Source organism: Abrus precatorius, unplaced genomic scaffold, assembly GCF_003935025.1.
Source record: "Abrus precatorius isolate BTA unplaced genomic scaffold, Abrus_2018 Scaffold5, whole genome shotgun sequence".
NCBI lineage: Eukaryota > Viridiplantae > Streptophyta > Magnoliopsida > Fabales > Fabaceae > Abrus > Abrus precatorius.
In genome coordinates, this window is record NW_020874395.1 from 7729924 (window position 1) to 7746793 (window position 16870).

Sequence of the window (16870 nt, forward strand, 5' to 3'; positions counted from 1 at the left end):
AGTTCAGCCAATAATGTCTACGTCTCCAGACTGCTGCAGATATATTACCAAAAAAAAGAATACACTCAATATTTACATAACACTTAAAAATACTCACAACCACTCACAACCCATAACCCAATTATACCTAAAAGCTAAACTATTTTCTCTTTTTTTTTCTTTCTCTTATTTGCTCTCTATTTTTCTCTCAGAAATGGGATACAAAGAATGGATCGAAGAGCTTCGTATTTAAAGGCAACAAAGCATCACAATTTGCTAATTTTTCAACCAAAATTAGGCACCGAAAACGCTAACATTCAATCGAATGTTAGGTACCGAAAATGGCACACCGTTCTTGACTTTTCAACAATCTCCCACTTGAAGACTGATTTCAATCTATCTTCACACCTCAATCAATGTAGTAGTCTTTTCATGATCTGTTATTCTAGCAGGCCAACTGAAGTTGAATGTCAGCACCTCAATCAATGGTCACCACCTTTGTTAGCATGTCTGCTGTGTTCTTGCTTCCTATAATCTTTTTCAATGTCTGCACCTCATCCTCAAGCAAAGATCTGATGAAGTGATAATGTATATCAATGTGCTTTGTTCTAAAATGAAACGCTGAATTCTTCGCCAAATGTATTGCACTCTGACTGTCACTGTGCAAAACACTCCTTTCTTGGATGAATCTCAGTCTGTTAACAAACCTTGAAGTCATATCAACTCTTTACTGGCTTCTGTTACTGCTACATACTCAGTTTCTGTAGTGGATAAAGCAACAATCTTCTGTATCCGCGACATCCAACTAACAGCTGTAATACCAACAGTAAAAATATAACCGGTGGTACTTCTTCGATGATCGACTTCACCTCCAAAGTCTGCATCTACATAGCCTTGTACTTTTAATTCTCCTTTTCCAAAGTACAAACACTTCTTTGTTGTGCCTCGTAGATACCTCAAAATCCACTTGACTGCTTCCCAATGAGCTTTTCCTGGATTTGCCATAAACCTGCTTACAACTCCCACTGCATGGCCAATGTCTGGCCTAGTACACATCATTGCGTACATCAAACTTCCAATGGCTGAAGCATATGGAATCTTAGCCATGAAGTTTCTTTCTTCCTCCGTCTGAGGGGACTAATCCTTGGATAGGCGAAAGTGACTGGCCAAAGGTGTGCTAACTGGCTTGGCCTTGCCCATGTTGAATCTTTGTAAAACACGATTGATGTACTCCTCCTGGGATAACTGCAAAATTCCTCTTTGCTTATCTCTCGTGATTTGCATTCCAAGAATCTTCTTTGCTGGACCTAAGTCCTTCATGTCAAATTCTTTTGACAGCTGCATCTTTAGATCTTTAATCTCGTTCATATCTGAACCTGCTACTAACATATCATCAACATAAAGTAGCAAGATGATATAACTGGACTTATATCTTTTGAAGAAACAACAGTGGTCGGTATTGCACTTTTGGAAGTCTTCCTTGTGCATGAAGCTTTCAAACTTCCTATACCACTGTCTTGGGGCTTGTTTCAGGCCATACAAGCTCTTCTTTAATCTGTATACCATATTTTTTTTCCCTTCTTCTGAGAAACCTTCAGGTTGATGCATGTAGATTTCCTCATCTAAGTCTCCATGAAGAAATGCAGTCTTCACGTCCAATTGCTCAAGATAGAGCTCTTCACTAGCCACAATACTTAAGACAGACCTGATAATATTGAGCTTTACAACTGAAGCAAAGATTTCAGTGTAGTCAACTCCTTCTTTTTGCTGAAATCCTTTGACAATTAGTCGGGCTTTGTATTTCTTGGAGCCATCATGGTCCTCCTTCACCCGATACACCCATTTGTTGTGAAGTGCCTTCTTTCCTATAGGTAACTCAGCTAGTTCCTATGTCTGGTTGGAGATCAAAGACTTCATCTCGTCTTTCATAGCAAGCTCCCACTTATTGGCATCTATAGTCTGACATGCTTCTACATAATCTTCAAGCTCTCCTCCATCAGTTAACAACATGTAGTCCATGTATCTCCTGTTAGGCATATGAGGTCGAGAAGACCTTCTCAATACAGGAGTTGAAATAGGAGCCTCTGATGTGTCAAACTGCTTCTCACTGTTCTCTTTAGTTGATTCCTCTGACTGAGGATTCTCAACTATAGGATTTTCTGGGACATCATCCACTTCTGCATACACTGGCTCAATCTGTTCTGCATTGTTGGAGCTTGTGCTATGCTTGTCCTTGTACATCACTCTTTCATTGAAGATTACTTCTCTGCTACGGATCATCTTTCTATTTTCATCATCCCATAGGCGGTAGCCAAACTCATCTTCACAATAACAGATGAAAGTGCACTTCTTTGATTTGGGATCAAGCTTACTCCTGCCTTGATCATTAATGTGCACATATGCTACACAGCCAAAAACTCTAAGATGTGAGAGTTTTACCTCTTTTCCACTCCATACCTCTTCTGGTATTTTGTGCTCCAATGATACCGATGGACCTCGGTTGATCAAGTAAGCTGTTGTGTTGACTGCTTCTGCCTAGAACTGCTTTGGTAAGCCTGACTGCACACGCAAGCTTCTGTCTCTTTCAGTCAACGTTCGATTCATACGCTCAGCTATACCATTGTGTTGAGGCGTACCTGACACGGTCCTCTCCATTCTGATCCCGTGCTCATAGCAAAACTTCTTGAATCTGGTGTCTTCATATTCACCACCATTATCGGTTCTGATCTTTTTAATCTTCAATCTTATTTCATTTTCAACCATGACTTTCCACATCTTGAAAGCCTCAAATACTTCAGACTTATATTTCAGAAAGTATACCCATACCTTTCTGGAGTGATTATCGATAAAAGTGACAAAGTATTGCTTCCCACTAATGGATGGAATAGATGTTGGACCCCAAGCATCAGAGTGAACAAGCTCGAGTCTTTCCTTCTTTGGAGTTCTTCCACTTGTCTAAAAGCTAACTCGTTTTTGTTTTCCAAGTATACAGTCTTCATACATGTCAATTTCTACTGACTGAAGACCTGGTAGCTTACCGTTTGAGTGCATGATTTTCATCCCTTTCTCACTCATATGGCCTAGTCTCTGGTGCTATAGATTGAGATTTTCATTTGCTGCAACTGCAATCAGATGACATGCTCCTGCTGTCTTATAAAGATTACCACTCTTTTTGCCACGAGCAATTACCATTGCACCCTTTGAAATCTTCCAGTTATCACCGTGGAAGACTATTGTGTAGCCTTCACTGGCCAACTGGCTTACTGAGATTAAGTTCTTTGTCAGGTCGGAAATATGTTTGACATTTTTCAATTCCCATACAGACCCGTTCAACTTAACCTTCACTACACCCTTACCCACAATCTCACATGATTGGTCGTTACCAAGGTAAACTTTACCAAGGTTTCCGGGAACATAGTTCTTGAAGAATTCTCTTTGCGAAGTGGCATGAAAAGATGCTCCAGAGTCTAACACCCAAGACTCTTCCTTGCTCTCTAAAGAACATATCAACGCATTATCTACTCCAGAAGTGGAAGCAACATTTGCCTCGTCTTTCGCCTCCTGATTCTTTCGTGCACTCTTGCATTGATTCTTGTAGTGCCCGGACTTCCCACAATTCCAACACTCGATTGCCTTCGATTTGTGGGAACTATGATGACTTCTGGATTTGGACCTCCTGTCCTTTGATTTACCACGTTCATTTCCTCTGATTGAATTTCTTCCTCTTGACTCTGTATGTAATACTGAAGAGGTTGATGATTCTCCTGACTCTCTTCATCGGATTTCTTCATTGAGAATCAGATCACGAACGTCATTGAATTTCAACTTAGTGTCTCCCGTCGAACTACTCACAGCTTTAACAGTAGTCTTCCAACTTTTTGATAGAGAGGACAAAAGTGTCAATGCTCGTACCTGATCATCAAATTCAATCTCAACTGAACTCAATTAGGACTGTATTGAGCTCATTTATGTGGTGCGCTACTGATGCGCCTTCTGTCATCTGAAGGTTGAATAACCGCTTCATCAAATAAACTTTATTTGAAGCAGACGGCTTTTCATACATGTTGGAAAGAGCCTTCATAAGATCCGCTGTGGTCTTTTCTTTTGCAATGTTGAAAGCAACATTACGGGATAACGTCAATCGGATGACTCCAAGGGCTTGTCTATCGAGAAGATTCCATTCGTCCTCTTTCATGCCCTCTGGCTTTGTTCCTGTGAGAGGTTGATACAGCTTTTTCTGATACAGATAATCCTCGATCTGCATCTTCCAAAAGCCAAAGTCTGTACCATCAAACTTTTCATTTTCACATTTCCTTCATCTGCGGCCATCACTCCCACTCAAATATGACTTCTCCTCATAATCGTTTCTGACAATTTCTCACAAAAATTACAGAATTTCGAACCAACTCTGATACCAGTTGTTGAAAAAATTACGCCGAATTTTCTTGTAACTTCAGATTTGTGGAAGTAAAAATAAATGCGGAATATTTGCACACACAAAATTAATAACAGAGTTTAGCCAATAATGTCTACGTCTCCGGACTGCTGCAAATATATTACCAAAAAAGGGAATACACTCAGTGTTTACATAACACTTAAAAATACTCACAACCCATAACCCAATTATACCCAAAAGCTAAACTATTTTCTCTCTTTTTCTTTCTCTTATTTGCTCTCTATTTTTCTCTCAGAAATGGGATACAAAGAATGAATGGAAGAGCTTCATATTTATAGGCAACAAAGCATCACAATTTGCTAATTTTTTAACCAAAGTTAGGCACCGAAATCGCTAACATTCAATTGAATGTTAGGTACTGAAAATGGCACACCGTTCTTGACTTTTCAACAAAGACATGGTTATGGCTCTTTTAGTGCTCCAAACGAGGGTTTCCCTAAGCATCCTAGTCCTCCCAAGACACCAACACCTACTAGTTATGGCCTTTTTAACTTTCTAAAAGGCCCTGAGACACAAGGTGTAAACGCTGGGATGCATAGGAACAGAGAAGGAAGGGAACTCTCACGATTCTACTTTGGCAACAGTTCAGCCAGGAGTCTCAGCAAAATTGAGAAAAATAACAGACATCAGAGAAGGTGTATTAGCAACTCATGCATAGAATAGAAGAGGGGTTTGTCAAAGTTGAGCTATATATGATGGAAAACATATTACAATGAGACATTATCTTTTTCGGAAGCATGAACCAATGGTTGACACCCGTACTCCACAAAGCTTGCCGCTGTTTTTTCTATTTACATTGGTTGATCTATGAAAAGCTTTATTTTTTTAGCTGAGTTTTGGAGGGGATTTTGCATCATCTAATGTTGGTAGTTCTAGCATGGAAGTGAACAATTTTGAATGTCAGGGCTTTTTTTCTACTACCCCACTGAAATTTTTTATGTACTATGTATATGTTTTGCCCCTCCTTTATGGTTCTAAACACAACTAGTTCTGTTATTGTTTCATGTGTTCTGAAATTTTCCACAGCGAGAAGAATTTGAAGCTTTTAAGCTTCTGTGGAGTGAAGACTCTGATAATTAGTTCAAAGTTCAAACCAATTTAAGAATTGCTGAGATGTGAATGACATGACTAAGTCTGATAAAAAAGGATAAGTAGAGACTTGGAAGAACTTTGGAGGAAATTATTAAAAAGTCTATTGATAATAATATTTCTGATAATTTATTTTTATTTTTATTTTTTTTTAGTTCAATGATGCCGTGTGATCATGTAGTCCAACTCACCAAGTGAAAAAAGGCTTAGTTGTTGTATAATCAATGTTCTTAGGGTACTAGTTGACGTATTAAAAGTAGAAATTTTTTATTCAAAAGTGTTATTAAAGCAATTCTACAATGATTTCCAATGCACTCCAGCTTGATTTCTTAAAAAAAAAATATTTATTTATTTTCAACCAGTGCCTTTAGCAAAAAGCTAAAGTTAAACATAAGAAAAAGTAATTGGTGAAAGTGTTCCAACCATCAAGCCATCATTTCATGTGAGCAATGTGCATTATGCACCAGGCCCTTATAAGGATATCCTTAGTCGAAGACCCTCTTCTAAAGAACAAAAATTTTCAACAGTACTGCACAAATTCTTCCAGCAAAACAAATTAACCAACCATAGATAATGACAGGTGTGCTCAAACAACAGGAAAATATGTGTAGGTTTCTAGTTCTAATTTTTAGTATATTGTTGTCATCATCCATTATGTTCCATTTACTTAATTCGTAAATTGCTCTTATAACTAATAGAAAACACTAGCAATTCGAGGGGTGATCAAAATACACAAGTATAGGACCTGAACTCCTAATCACGAAGAAAAGGTTGGACAGAGATAGTATTTTGCCTTTCAAAATTAAACCTAAAGAGTCATGTCGCTCACATTATTGATTGTTTCAGATCATTTATTCCAGAAAGGTCCAAAATTTGTAAATGGTCATACCTTCATACAAAACATCAAAAGATTAGGGTAAAATGAAGAAAAAAGGAAGTGATGGTTTGTGTGCATACACAAGCTTACCCTCCAGTACATCTTGCTCTCAATAAGATTTAAATAAAAAATAAATTTTTAATATAATACTTTTCTGAAATGTTTTAGTTTTTATTACTTTTTATATTATTTTAAAAACTATATAATATTATAATAGTCTCAATAATTGTCTATCATAATTGGGTTGTTAATTAGCTCCAGATGGACAACGAAAGAATTGATGGAGATTTTTTAAAATGATCAGTTAGTTTATTCTGTTTCTAAGATGTTAAATTTTAAAAATTTTAAAAATTTTAAATAACAGACTTAAATTAAACAATTTAAATGTTAAAAAGGCTAAACGAAAATAATTAATAAAAAAATTAAAATTATACATAAGTTATAGTATAAGTACCAATAAGAAAAATTTTTAAATTAGTTTTTGTTTATCCTTTTCCAAAATTAAACAAACCTTTACCATATTAAATAGTTTCTTTTGATTATTTTTGAAACTATATTGTTCTGGATTCATCAACTTGTTGGGCTCTTGTATCAAATAAAAATTGAATTTGCTTAAGATAACCACAAAGAGAATAGGCAATTTATTATGTACTTGGATTGTGTAAATATTGTCCATCTCCCCATACATCTTGAGGACTTAGTATTATTGGTTTGAGGATAACAGCTTGGCCAACACATGTGTAAGAATACTTGCTGTAAATTTCAACCCGTGAGCCAGAACTGAAAAGGTACATTTCATCAAATCCATTTCTTCCAATTGACACTGAATTTCTTCTACCCTGAGAAAATCATGTCAAGAATTTCAAATAAAATATAATATAGTTTACCTATTCAATGGAACTAAAGTAAAATGAATTTAATTTCTCTATGTGAGGAGTGTGTAAGATCTTGTATGCATGTCAAGTATCATTAATTTCAAGTATTCATGTCAAGTAAAATGAATTTAATTGTCTGTCAGTTCTATCTCATCAAATATTCTCAACTTGTCTAAGTAAAAATAGTTTGTATTACCAAAGATTGCAAGAGCAACAAACCGCTGCTATACATAATAAACAGAGAGAAATTGTATTCCTTCAATTTTCTTATACAATAAAGAGAGTACGTGCTAAGAAATGGTTGACGTAACGAAGAGAAATAGAGAGAAAAAATAGTGCTTATGTAGGAATAATATTTTTTTAATATAATATGTAGGAATAATATAACTCAAATACATGAGTACCTATGGGAGCACATATGCATACCAAAAGCAGAAGACATATTTGAATGCAGATGATAAAATCTGAAATTGTAGCTGATAAAAGTCTGAAACTGTAACAGCAAATGAATTGAAGTATCTTTTAGCAATTTAGCATGTATGGCAAAATTGATTCAAGCATTTTGGTATATTAACAGGTCAATTCCCATATCGATATTTGTCCAGCACAAGCTAGTTCTAATTCTAATACTACCTTAAATTGAAATTTCTTTATAGAGCAAAATATTAAAGTATAAGAAAACTGTTGATTGTGATACTCCTAACTCTGGACCTGATAATCATACACACAATATATATATTATACACATCGACCTGTACATAACCAAGTTTACCTGTTTGTAAACAAAATAAATCCCCAATATTAACCACAGATGGTCTTTTATATATATATATATATATATATATATATATGCACATATCCTACTCAACCCTCTCCAAAACACGTCTAAGAACCAGGGTCATTCTTGACCTTTTTGAAACTCTAGGCGAAATAGAAAATTAGGACCCTTTAAAAAAATTATAAAATGTAATAAATAAAATAAAAGCATATATTAATAATTTTATTAAAATAATATATTTTTTTAAGTAGCTATAATTTTTTCTAATAAAATTATAAAAAAAATACTTTTATTCAAACAACTCTTATGTTATAATTAACTACAAAAATATAAAAAATCATAAAAAATGAGTTCTATAAACATTTTGAGATGCAAAATCATTAATGATAACATTAACATTAATGTTTTTTAAAAATTCTTTATCGATTAATAAAATTGTGAGACAATTCAACAGTTCTTGTGACATTGATGACCTTAAGTAGGTTTTGATTAACTTTAACTCTAAAAAACTTCTTTCAGTTGATGATATAGTCACCAGGACTGTAAAAAAAATTATATAAGTGATTAAAATATTTAGATAATCTACAAATTTGATAAACTCAATAACTATTTAATTTTTTTGGAGAAAATTAAAAAATTTTATGAGCTTTAATGTTAATAATAGTAAAATTTTGGAATTAAATGAAGTTTTGAGTCTACAGAAATCAATAAGCTGACTATGTTTATAGCAAATGAGGTACGAGGAATTAAAAAGTCTTTTTTATTTTTCTATTTTTTTCAACTACAAACTATAAGAGCTGAAATTTTTTTCAAGTAAAAGTAAGACACGATTTTTACTTTAGACCCTCTTTTAAGCTTGAGCCCTAGGCGATCGCACCTCAAAACTACCCTCAAAACTGGACTTGCTAAGAACCAAAATCCTCTAAGGGAGTATACTCCTCTGCATGTCCTCCTCGAGGTCAGTTGTAGTCTCCTCTTCTGAAGTGTCATCTGACTGGGTCCACAGGTCAACCATAATCGTGGAGAGGGAGAAGGTGAATGTGATGGTGGAGATGGAGCGGAGGACAAGGTCTTGCAGTAGACTCTATCACATAGACATCTTTCCAAAGAGGTTCTGTCTCAGGTGGGCAACAGAGGTGGTGTGGGGCTAGGCTTGGCCTCAACACAATCAGAGGTGGTACATGCTCATGTTGGGTATGGGAGTATTTCAGGTAGGCAGCCTCACACCTAAGAGATCATAATGTAATTCTCAATCTTAAAAGGCAATAAGTACATGAGTCTATTTTTCCTAACTTGCTCATATTCTATTTCATTTCAAGTGAGACTAATTCAAACTTGATTCTAACACTCCCTTCATAGTGGAAGTTTTCTCTCTCACAAGTATTCATGATCTATACCACATGGACATAGATTGTCATCCACTTAACGACTTTTTTACCGTAATATTACCAAAAAAAAATTTAAAATACTAAAATGGACCCTGCTTCAATATATTTACACGACTAGACCATATTTTTTAGCTATCCAGAATTTGATTCACTCGGAACCGAATTCTAAGTTAGTTTTTATTTTTTTTATATAATAATATAAATATTATTATTTTAATTATATTTATATGTTTATATATTTATATTTTTTTATTTTGTTAAAATAAATATTTATAATATGTTATTTTAATAAATATTTATAAATATTTTGTTAGTTATAAATAATAAAATCTTTTATTATTTGAATTATGTTTATATTTTTATATTATTTTAAAATAAATAAAAATAATATTAATTTTAAATGTTTATTAAAATTTATTTGACATATTTAAGATTATAAATAATATTTTTATTTTTCTTATTATATTATTTAATATAATTTTTTTTAAAATAATATTAATATTATATTCTAAAATTATATTTTTGGTTATTTAATATTATATTTTTAAAAAAAATAATATATTACAACAACAATTTAATTAAATTTAAATTTGTATAAAAAAATGTATTTAATATTACATATTTATAAAATAAATAAAGTATTAAATAATAACTAGTTTATTTATTTATTTTGAGATATTAATATTTATTAAAATTTATACATAATTATTTATTTTAAAAAATATGTTATTAATATAATAACTTTAATAAAATAATATTATGTAGATATATTATATATATAATTATATATTTAATATAAATTACAAATACTAAAAATTTAAAAGTTGCAATGACATTCATAAAATTAAAAATGACATTAAGAAAATTTTAAAATAATAACAACAACAAAAATTATCAGCGGGAACTAGAAGATTGAGCGATGTTTGGACATGTCTTCCTTGTGTGACCAGGGGTATGACAATAAGAACAATTTTTTTCCCAACTTTGTTGTTCTCTAATATCCATCTCTGTTCTTATCCTACTGAACTTGGGTCGACCCTTTGAAGTTCTTTTCAGTTCTGGATTTGGACACAAAATTGGGCCTGTGTAAGTTTCCCAATAGTCTTCGTGTCTAAGTTCTCCAAATTGACCTTCGTATACCTTATAAACTTGTTGTAAGGTATACACAGGAGATATGTAGATATCAAAGTTGTGGTGTACGTGTAAGCATGAAGCAAGTACATGCGAGCATGGGATTTGAACTTTTTGAAACTTGCCACAATCATACCACAGTTCATCTAACCGTACTGTAAATCTTCCTACGGGTCAAATTTCTGTCGAATGTTGTGTTTTTTTTACTAAAAATCTAGTGCTTGTTCTGTCAAAGGTGATGACTCTATGAGTGTTTGCCTTTGACTTTGCATCTTGAATTCCTTTAGTTGCAACCTCCGAGTACATATGTCCAGCATTGATCATTGTATCTACTTCCTTGCTTCTGTCAATGAAGAACTTATTGCAACGAGTGTATGTTGCCATGACCATAGAGCAAATTGGTAAGTTTCTGGTTTTCTTCAAGACCAAATTGATTGACTCTGCTAGGTTTGTTGTCATGTGTCCCCAGCGTCGTCTGTTGTCCTATGCCAGTGTCTATTTTTTCCTTGGGATGTTGTCCAACCATTGTGCAGCTTCAGGATTATTATCTTTTACTATGTTGTAGTAGTAAAAGAATCTTTGTTCAGTCATCCCATATGCTGGAAACAAGATTACAAATTAAATTAATATAATTAGCTAAACAATTGTATGAAATATTAATGATAATATAGAGTATGTAAAAAATTAAAATTACCCATATTAACGACATCTTTCTTCAGTGCAACATTTTTGAATCGTCGCATGAAGTTTTGTACAATGTGTCTAATGCAATAGACATACAGAATTATTTTCTGTCTAACCACTTCTATTTCTGGAGTATGCACTTCTTATGGCCTTATGACGATCTGAAATGAGGCACAACCCCTCTTGCGGGGTTACGTACCTCCTTAAGTTTTTTTAAAAAAAGAACCATGCATCGCTAGTTTCACCTTCAACCACAGCAAAGGCAATAAAAATTATGTTGTTACGACCGTCTTGTGCAACTGCCACTAATAAAGTCCCTTTGTATTTGGTTTGCAGAAGGCAAAACCATCAATGCATGCCTTGAAGGTCCAAAACAACCTCTTGAAGAACACATTTCCCTCGTCAAGCAAGCCATCGTTATATGTCGGTTGTGTACTCAATTTCCATATGAAGCTCAGAACATACAGTTGCATTGCAAGCAACTGTTTAGGTAACTTATGGTATGACTCCTCCCAAATTTCTGAAGATATTCTCAATGGTTGAATGAATAAAATGAACAAGGAACAAGCTTAGAAGGTTGAATGAATAAAATGAACACAAAAATGGCTATTTATAATGGTAACGTTGGATTCTCAATCATTCAATGCTTCACTATGTTTTACGATTGATGGTGACCTCTCCATTCACGCATACCAAGAGATAGTAACATCTCAATCACGTATCCCAAGAGATAGTGACTTCTCACTCACGCATGCCAAGAGATAGTGACGGCTCAGTCATGCAGACTAAGACATAGTGACGGCTCAGTCACGCAGACCAAGAGATAGTGATATCTCAGTCACGCATGCCAAGAGATAGTGACGGCTCAGTCATGCAGATCAAGAGATTATGACATCTTAGTCACGCATGCCAAGAGATAGTTACGGCTCTGTCACGCAGACCAAGAGATATTGATATCTCAGTCACACATGCCAAGAGATAGTGACATCTCCGTTTATCTATAAATATGTTCATCTAAGGCCACATGTTTTCATTCAAACTTTCATCCATCTTTGTTCTTCGTTTCTCCCTGTCTTTGCTCCCATTACTAAAAATGTTGTTTAGGAAGCAAAACGAACACAGGTCCGCCTTCATTGGAAGAACGGTAAGTTTTACACATTAGCATTATTAACTGAATATGTAAATCTATTATTCTACATATAATATTACTAATTTATTAATAACTGCAGGAAACTGAGAACATGATTTCATTTTTCTGTCATTCAATGTCAAAACCCAGTCCTCTAATTATTCCTATACTTGAACAACTTGGTTTTGCTAGAGTAGCAAAGCTAAGACATCTTAAGGTGGATCACGCATTGATAACAGCTTTGGTCGAGAAGTGGAGACCTGAAACTCACACATTCCATCTTCCAACAGGGGAGTGCACTATAACCTTGGAAGATATTGCACTTCAACTCGGGCTAAGAGTTGATGGTTTACCAGTCATTGGTGCAACAATGTTTGACTGGGAGGAAATGTGTGACACGTATCTCGGTATCGTGCCAGTCAAGAGAGAGTCGCTTATTGACTCTATGCTAAAACTAAAGTGGCTGAGAGACAACATGTTGTCATTACCAGAAGAACCATCTGAAGAAGAAGTTCACGCTCATTGTAGGGCTTGTATACTAGGTTTAATTGGAGGTGTTTTGATGCCTGACAAAACAGGCAACAAAGTATATCTTATGTATTTAGCTTTATTAACTAATCTTAGAAGAACAAGACGGTATAGTTGGAGTTATACTTGTTTAGCTATATTGTACAGGGAAATGTGCAGAGCCACGGAAGTTGGTAGCAAAATAATGGGTGGTTGCTCATCACTATTAATGTCCTAAGCATGGTATCGCATGCCATATATTGCGTCAATTTCTAGTAATTCACCAACATACCCTCTCATGTACAGATGGAGTGGGGGTAGAGTACTAAACGTTCGAAATAAACCTCACAATGATGTTATGGGGTACAGATCAATGTTTGATCACATTCAAGCTAATCAGGTAACTCTTCATATTTATTTTCTTATCTTTTACACATCATCTTAAGTAACAAAGTTAAATATATTTGTAATTTTTATGGGCGTCATATCAAGACTTGCAGACATCAATACTCATGGAAGTATATAGAGATGTCCAACTATGGACTTCATGTACTGCCATCCTTTGTCTTGCAATTGTTGAATGGCACCAAACAGATAGAGTCATACAGTTTCGTCTAATCCAAGAAGTCCCTTCTCCACCTAATAATTTGAATGACCTTCACAAAATTGACATGAGAGGAAGACATGATGAAAATTGGGTTACAAAACATTCTCAAAGGATCGAGATATGGAACAACATATGTGAGCTGACAATAACAAGTCATCCAATGCAAGGCCCATTGTGTCACACATAAGAATACATGGAATGGTACATTGTCAATTCTATCTATTTTCTATTTGTGCCACCACTACTACAAGATCTAAGAAGGAGCGACCAACAACTAAGGACTACTAACATATTTGAAACGGGTACGACTTCCACAACGTCGTACCATGAGACTGCATTAATTCCTCTGAACATTACGCCAGAAGCAAACATAATTAACACAAGACATTCGTTTGTAACAACATCGAAAGATTTTTTTACAAACTTATTTGGAGTTAATTTTACAACGCTATCTTCAGCACAAACTTACATGCAGTCTCTTTACCAACCGGATTTTGCTAATGAACCTGGTGATTCATCAAATGCATTCCAACAACTAGACCTTCATGATGATCAAAATCTTTCACAAGTTCATCCTGAAATTCTAGAGCAACAACTATAACACCTTATGTTTAATTTCAATAAATCATAATTTTACAAATTCAGAATAAAATAAATTTCATTTCAAATATTTTAAAATAAGGAAAGGGGTTAAAATTTCTATCAAGTTACTACTACAGGACCCATTTAAATACATTAGTTTCAAATTAACTAGTACAGAATTCACATCACATATCTTATCAATTTCCTATCTTCTAACTCAGCCACATCATAACATTCCACAGAATAATAGCAAATTATACATAAAAGAGTAGGGTAGAGTCCCCCCTTACCTCGAATTGAAGACCCACGCTCAAAGTCGACCACGGGAGTGTTCCCCACACAAATCTCGACCTAAACACAGGGTTAGTTTTCATGAGAACCCCAGAAATCACCCAAAATCAGAGAGAGGGAAGGAAAATTGAAACTCTAACCATTAAAATTCACATCCAAGCATTCTCCACACGGATTCAACATTCAATCAAGTTCCCGAATGACTTTGGAGGCAATTTAATCGGTGGAAAAGGCTTTGGGCATGAGAGGATCGAAGGAAAAGGGAGGAATAACTCCCTCCGAATCCGAACCCTCTTTAAATCCCTTTTTGGTGGTGACACTCTCGCTACAATGACGTCAAATAGAATGTGAACATTTGTGGGAGCTTACTTCGTTGCTGAACAACACCCCTTAGGCTTGGACATGGGTTTGAAGACATGGGCTTTGGAATAGAGAGATTGCGTTGGGATTTCCCTAGAATGGTGGAGGGCAATAACATTAGGGTTCATTTAGTGGAAGGGCAATGTTAAATGTTTTAATTTAATATAAAGTTGAGCTATAATTCCAAATTCTTATGGCGCGCTGGTGTATCTTTTTCAAGGGTGTGTTAATAGATGATGGGTGAGGGTAGTGGTAGAGGTTAGGGGTGGGGGAGGTGGGGCTGCGGGAGAGGAGTTGATTGAAGAAGAAGAATTAAGCTCAAGTCTTCCCTTCGTGTTTTTCATGCTTTCTCTTTGTAAATAGAACTAGAATGTACCCCAAATATCGAGTCTTAAATAAGCTTATCATTTTTTTTCGCTCAACAAAAGAACTCATTCGTTGTGATTATAATATTATATATAAAGCCAAGTAATGGCTTTGGGCCCTTTCAGTATTGACCTTATGAAGATCTTGCTTTGCAGCGGCGGTGGGCGATGGATTCATAGCCCAAGACATTTGGTTCCAAAACACAGCAGGGCCATAGAAGCACCAGGCAGGACCAGTCCAACCTTTTTACGAAACATCAAATTTGGGACTTAGTTGTGTAAGGAATCCAATTAATAATGAGGGAGAGGAAGGGGGAGGGGGGAGTGGGGAGGGGATGGGAGGGACTGTCGTAAAGAAAGAAAGAAAATTAGAAGAACTTGTATGTAATTATATAAAATAAGTTTAGGAGTTTATTAGTAAATTTTAATTTTAAATAAAAATAATAATTAATTAATGATGTGGCATGCCACGTAAGGTCTTAAGATAGTTATGTGGCATCATGTGGAGAGCAGGTTGGCTTAGCACTTAACAGAAAGGGGTTAACAATAGGGATCATTTCCTAATTTTCTACTTTAGAATGACCACTTCCTAACAAAAATATTTGTAGGGACTAATCACAAAAATGCCTATATTTATAGGGATCAAAAACATAATTAAGTCTTTCTTTTATTACTTATAAGGTAACAATATTGTATTAGTTTATTTCGTAACATGAAAAGTTATAATAAAAATTTTGTTACTATAATTGTCTCATTTTTTCTAATCTAGACTAATTAATTTTATTGCATTAATTAGGCTTCAAAGGTCTTAAAATTGAAGTCACTACAAAAAGAGTAAAAGAGTATGTTGGCCTTCAAATTTTTTTCTCCTTAAATTTTTGGATCCAGCCTATCCTATCATAGTCTAATCTTTTATTGTTCCTTCTAGCATGATTTTTTTCAAAAAAAAAAATTACTCAAATTGTGAAAGTTTTATGATTAAAATTCTTACAGATATCAAACAGCAGATTGGAGATTGCGTCCGATTCCTGATGAGATGTTAAGGTATAAATATAACATGAACTTATCAAATTTGATCTCTCCTAAATTCTTTCTTTGTTTTAGCTTATATTTTACTATTATTATATATTAATTTTGTTTTATTATTTGAGTTTGGTTTATATTTATCCTTACAAATATTTTGTCATAATCATACTAATTACTTCCGTCTTTTTAATTACTTTTCTAATAACAGATAATGCAAAGAAAATACACATTATTTGCTATACATATATGATTTAATGAGAATTGAGTTATTTGCCTTGCCTAGAGAGCCTGAAAGCATTGATACACCTTTAATGGAGGTAATTTTATTTTCATACATATTAATTATTTTAATTGTTTAAACTTCTACTCTTGTATTCTTGCAAGATTAGACAAGTTTGACCTTTTTCCCTATACATATTAAGTATTTATTAAATCTTTAATTAATTAACATATAACATGATGAACAATTAATTCATAAATACTTTTTTTTTATCATATGACTGATTTTCTTTTAACCATCAGGTCTACAAGCAAAGTTATAACGTTTGCATGCATCTATATGAAAAAAAAGTTCTACCAGAGTATTCTTACCTTCTTCATCTGTATGGGTATGTTACATTTTCAAGTGGGGTTTTTATTAATTTAGTATTTAATACAAATAGCAAGTTTTCTAAACCTTTTTTATTTTTTGTTTTATTTATTTATTGATTTGTTGTCTCTTTTATAGGAATATGATGTAAATTTTA